The sequence below is a fragment of the Arachis hypogaea genome, chromosome 5 (assembly GCF_003086295.3).
Source record: "Arachis hypogaea cultivar Tifrunner chromosome 5, arahy.Tifrunner.gnm2.J5K5, whole genome shotgun sequence".
NCBI lineage: Eukaryota > Viridiplantae > Streptophyta > Magnoliopsida > Fabales > Fabaceae > Arachis > Arachis hypogaea.
Genome location: NC_092040.1, coordinates 19,124,924 through 19,131,290, shown reverse-complemented (window position 1 = coordinate 19,131,290; position 6,367 = coordinate 19,124,924). Strand labels below are relative to the sequence as shown.

Below are 6,367 nucleotides of genomic sequence, written 5' to 3'. Positions count from 1 at the left end.
AGACGTCCCAGGAGGTCTTCCTCACTAGGAATTTCGTCCTTCTCCTCCCTTGTGCATTCGGCCATATTGATTACATCAATGGCCTTGCACTCTCCTTTTGGATTCTCTTCTGTATTGCTTGGGAGAATACTGGGAGGAGTTTCAATGACTTTCTTACTCAGCTGGCCCACTTGTTCCTCCAAATTTTTTATGGAGGACCTTGTTTCACTCATGAAACTTAAAGTGGCCTTAGACAGATCAGAGACTAAATTTGCTAAATTAGAGGGGCTCTGCTCAGAATTCTCTGTCTGTTGCTGAGAAGATGATGGAAAAGGCTTGTTATTGCTTAGCCTGTTTCTTCCACCATTATTAAAGCCTTGTTGAGGCTTTTATTGATCCTTCCATGAGAAATTTGGATGATTTCTCCATGATGAATTATAGGTGTTTCCATAAGGTTCACCCATGTAATTTACCTCTGCTATTGCAGGGTTCTCAGGATCATAAGCTTCTTCAGAAGCTGCCTCTTTAGTACTGCTGGATGCATTTTGCCATCCATTCAGACTTTGAGAAATCATGTTGACTTGCTGAGTCAACACTTTGTTCTGAGCCAATATGGCATTCAGAGCATCAATTTCAAGAACTCTCTTCCTCTGAGGCGTCCCATTATTCACCAAATTCCTCTCAGAAGTGTACATGAATTGGTTATTTGCAACCATGTCAATAAGTTCTTGAGCTTCTGCAGGTGTTTTCTTTAAGTGGATGGATCCACCTGCAGAATGGTCCAATGACATTTTGGAAACCTCAGATAGGCCATAATAGAATATATCTAATATGGTCCATTCTGAAAACATGTCAGAAGGACACTTTTTGGTCATCTGCTTGTATCTTTCCCAAGCTTCATAGAGGGATTCACCATCTTTTTGCTTGAAGGTCTGAACATCCACTCTAAGCTTGCTCAACTTTTGAGGAGGAAAGAATTTATCCAAGAAGGCCGTGACCAGCTTATCCCAGGAGTCCAAGCTATCTTTAGGTTGTGAGTCTAACCATGTTCTAGCTCTGTCTCTTACAGCAAAAGGGAAAAGCATGAGCCTGTAGACTTCAGGATCTACTCCATTTGTCTTAACAGTCTCACAAATCTACAAGAACTCAGTTAAAAACTGATAAGGATCTTCAGATGGAAGTCTATGAAACTTGCAGTTCTGTTGCATCAAAGCAACTAATTGAGGTTTTAGCTCAAAATTGTTTGCTCCAATGGCAGGAATTCAGATGCTTCTTCCATCAAACTTGGACGTTGGTTTAGTGAAATCACCAAGCATCCTCCTTACATTAGTGTTGTTGGGTTCGGCTGCCATCTCCTTCTCATGTTCAAAAATTTCAGAAAGGTTGCCTCTGGATTGTTGTAATTTAGCTTCTCTTAGTTTTCTTTTCAGAGTCCTTTCAGGTTCTGGATCAGCTTCAACAAAGATGCCTTTTTCCTTATTCCTGCTCATATGAAAGAGAAGAGAAAAAGAAAAAGGAAGAGGAATCCTCTATATCTGGACAAAGAGGATCCTTATTTTTAGTAGAAGAAGAAAGGAATAAGAGTGGAGAATCCAATCACAAGGGTGAGGATAAAGGCAGTGATTGGAGATGAAGAGAGGTGAAGAGAAGTGTTAGTAAATAAATAAATAAATAGAAGAAGAGAAGAGAGGGAGAATTTGAAAATAATTTTGAAAAAGTAGTTAATGATTTTTCGAAAATTAAAGATAAGATATAATTAAAAATTAAAATTTAAAACAATTAAAAAGAATTTTTGAAAAAGAGATGAGATATTTTCAAAAATTAAAGAGGGAAAAGAAGTTAGGTGGTTTTGAAAAAGATAAGAAACAAACAAAAAGTCAAATAGTTAGTTGAAAAAGATATTAAAATCAAATTTGAAAAGATACGAAGATAAGAGGTTAGATAAGATATTTTGAAATCAAATTTTTGAAAAAGATAAAATTTTGAAAAAGATATGATAAAAAGATAAGATAAGAAGATATGATAAAAAGATAGGATTGAAAAAGATTTAATTTTTAAAATTAAAATTAATTACTTAACTAACAAGAAACTAAAAGATAAGATTCTAGAATTTAAAGATTGAACCTTTCTTAACAAGAAAGTAACAAACTTCAAATTTTTGAATCGATCACATTAATTGTTAGTGTAATTTTGAAAATTTGAAATAAAATTAAGAAAAAAATTTTGAAAATAAATTTTAAAAATTTTGAAAACTATATAAAAAATGAAAAAGATTTGATTTTTGAAAAATATTTTAAAAAGATAAGATTTTTAACTTTGAAAATTTGACTTGACTTGTAAGAAACAACTAATTTTAAAAATTTTTTTGACTAAGTCAACTCAAATTTTCGAAAATCATGAGAAAATTAAGGAAAATATATTTTTTGATTTTTTTGAATTTTTTAATGAGGAGAGAGAAAAATATAAAAATGACCCAAAAAATAAAAATTTTGGATAAAAACACATGATGCATGCAAGAACACTATGAATGTCAAGATGAACACCAAGAGTACTTTGAAGATCATGATGAACATCAAGAATATATTTTTGAAAATTTTTTTATGCAAAGAAAATATGCAAGACACCAAACTTAGAATTCTTTAATGCATGGACACTATGAATGCAAAAATGCATATGAAAAACAACATACAACACAAAACAAGGAAACATCAAGATCAAACAAGAAGACTTGTCAAGAACAAGTTGAAGATAATGAAGAACACCATGAATGCATGAATTTTCGAAAAATGCAAGAAAAATTTTTAAAGCATGCAATTGACACCAAACTTAAAAATTGACTCAAGACTCAAACAAGAAACACAAAATATTTTTGGTTTTTATGATTTTATGATTTTTTTGTATTTTTATTTATTTTTTTTGAAAATTATATTTTTTAAAAACAAAAATAAAGAAAAAATTTTTGAAATATTTTTGAAAACTTTTTTGAAAGGAAAATAAAAAGAAAATTACCTAATCTGAGCAACAAGATGAACCGCCAGTTGTCCATACTCGAACAATCCCCGGCAACGGCGCCAAAAACTTGGTGGATGAAATTGTGATCATCAATGGCTCCAAAGGCATGGTTCTCTTAAACATGAATTACACTTTGTCACAACTCCGCACAACTAACCAGCAAGTGTACTGGGTCGTCCAAGTAATACCTTACGTGAGTAACGGTCAATTCCACAGAGATTGTTGGTATTAAGCAAGCTATGGTCATCTTGTAAATCCCAGTCAGGCGGATTTAACTAATTTAAGAGATTATTGGTTTTTCGAATAATAATAATATATTAAATAGAAAATAAAGATAAAGTTACTCATGTAATCCAATGGTGGGAATTTCAGATAGGTGTATGGAGGTGCTGTGTTCCTTCTGAATCTCTGCTTTCCTACTTCTTCCTTCTGGTTTTTCATCACTCCTTTCTATGGCAAGCTGTATGTAGGGCATCACCGTTGTCAATGGCTACATCCCATCCTCTCAGTAAAAATGGTTCAAATGCTTTGTCACAGCACGGCTAGTCATCTGTCAGTTCTCAATCAGGTTGGAATAGAATCCAGTGATTCTTTTGCGTCTGCCACTAACGCCCAGCCTTTAGGAGTTTAAAGCTCGTCACAGTCATTCAATCTCGGAATCCTACTCGGAATACTGATGAGCGGATAATTTATACGCTTTTTGGCATTATTTTTAGGTAGTTTTTAGTAAGTTCAAGCTACTTTTAGGGATGTTTTCATTAGTTTTTATGTTAAATTCACATTTCTGGACTTTACTATGAGTTTGTGTGTTTTTCTATAATTTCAGGTCATTTCTGGCTGAAATTGAGGGACTTGAGCAAAACTCTGAAAAAGGCTGACAAGAGGACTGCTGATGCTGTTGGAATCTGACCTCCCTACACTCGAAATGGATTTTCTGGAGCTACAGAACTCCAAATGGCGCGCTCTCAATGGCGTTGGAAATTAGACATCCAGAGATTTCCAGAAATATATAATAGTCCATACTTTATTCGGAAATTGACGACGTAACTTGGCGTTGAACGCCAAGTACATGCTGCTGTCTGGAGTTAAACGCCAGAAACACGTCATGATTCGGAGTTGAACGCCCAAAACACGTTATAACTTGGCGTTCAACTCCAAGAAAAGCCTCAGCTCGTGGATAGATCAAGCTCAGCCCAAGCATACACCAAGTGGGCCCCAGAAATGGATTTATGCATCAATTACTTACTCATGTAAACCCTAGTAGATAGTCTAGTATAAATAGGATAAGTTACTATTGTATTAGACATCTTTTGATAGTTTACTCTTTGACTGTTCTAATCTTTTGACCATTCGGTCTTTTGATCACCTTCATGGGGGCTGGCCTCTCGGCCATGCCTGAACCTTTCACTTATGTATTTTCAACGGTGGAGTTTCTGCACACCATAGATTAAGGGTGTGGAGCTCTGCTGTACCTCAAGATTCAATACAATTACTATTACTTTCTATTCAATTCTCTTTTATTCTTATTCCAAGATATACGTTGCACAACACTTTGATGAATGTGATGATCCGTGACACTCATCATCATTCTCACCTATGAACGCGCGTGACTGACAACCACTTCCGTTCTACTTTAGGCCGGGCGCATATCTGTTAGATTCTCCAACAGAATCTTTGTGGTATAAGCTAGATAGATGGCGGCATTCATGGGGATCCGGAAAGTCTAACCTTGTCTGTGGTATTCCGAGTAGGATTCCGGGAATCTGGAAAGTCTAACCTTGTCTGTGGTATTCTGAGTAAGATTCCGGTATTGAATGACTGTGACGAGCTTCAAACTCCTGAAGGCTGGGCGTGATGACAAACGCAAAAGAATCAATGGATTCTACTCCAACCTGATTGAGAACCGACAGATGATTAGCCGTGCTGTGACAGAGCATTTGGACCATTTTCACTGAGAGGATGGGATGTAGCTATCAACAAGGGTGATGCCTCCAGACGATTAGTCGTGCAGTGACAGCGCATATGACCATTTTCCCGAGAGGATTAAAAGTAGCCATTGATGATGGTGATGCCCTACATACAGCTTGCCATGGAAAGGAGTAAGAAGGATTGGATGAGAGCAATAAGAAAGTAGAGATTCGAAAGGATTCTAGCATCTCCACACACCTATCTAAAATTCCCACTATTGATTTACATAAGTATTTCTATCCCTCTTTATTTTATTTATCTTTTAAATATCTAATCCAATTACATTTGACCCTATGAATCCACTTAACTGAGATTTACAAGATGACCATAGCTTGCTTCATACCAACAATCTCTGTGGGATCGACCCTTACTCACGTAAGGTATTACTTGGATGACCCAGTACACTTGCTGGTTAAGTTGAACGGAGTTGTGAGCTTCTCTAACAGTGCCTGGAACTCTTTTATCACAATTTCGTCCACCAAGTTTTTGGCGCCGTTGCCGGGGATTGTTCGAGTTTGGACAACTGACGGTTCATCTTGTTGCTCAGATTAGGTAATTTTCTTTTCAAAAAACTTTTTCAAAATTTTTCTTTTCTTTTTCGTTTTTCCAAAAATATTTTCGAAAAAAATCAATAAAAATCCAAAAAAATCATAAAATCATAAAAATAAAAAAATATTTTGTGTTTCTTGTTTGAATCTTGAGTCAACTTTTAAGTTTGGTGTCAATTGCATGCTTTTTAAAATTTTTTTTGCATTTTTCGAAAATTTCATGCATTCATAGTGTTCTTCATGATCTTCAAGATGTTCTTGACAAGTCTTCTTGTTTGATCTTGATGTTTTCTTGTTTTGTGTTGTTTGTTGTTTTTCATATGCATTTTTCGTTTATTAGAATCCATGCATTAAAGATTTCTAAGTTTGGTGTCTTGCATGTTTTCTTTGCATCAAAAATTTTTTTCAAAATTATGTTCTTGATGTTCATCATGATCTTCAAAGTGTACTTGGTGTGCATCTTGACATTCATAGTGTTCTTGCATGCATCATGAGTTTTGATTCATAATTTTCATGTTATGAGTCATTTTTGTTGTTTTTTCTCTCTCATCACTAAAAATTCAAAAAAAAAATCAAAAAATATCTTTTCTTTATTTCCCTCCAAATTTTCGAAATTTTGGGTTGACTTGGTCAAAAATTTTTAAAAATTAGTTGTTTCTTACAAGTCAAGTCAAAATTTCAATTTTAAAAATCTTATCTTTTCAAAATCTTTTTCAAAAATTATATCTTTTTCATTTTTTTCTATTTCTCGAAAATTTCAAAATTCTTTTTCAAAATATTTTCAAAATCTTTTTCTTATCTTTATATCATATTTTCAAAAATTAGATAACAATTAATGTGATTGATTCAAAAATTTGAAG

At 34.3% G+C, this 6,367-nt stretch overlaps 1 non-coding gene across 1 annotated transcript; it reads left to right on the top strand.

Annotated features, from left to right (window-relative positions):
* Window positions 1–828: 828 nt before the first annotated feature.
* LOC112804462 (small nucleolar RNA R71) lies at window positions 829–932 on the top strand. Its single transcript, XR_003203077.1, has one exon. It is a non-coding gene; the product is annotated as a small nucleolar RNA R71 (small nucleolar RNA).
* The last annotated feature ends 5,435 nt before the right edge of the window (window positions 933–6,367 follow it).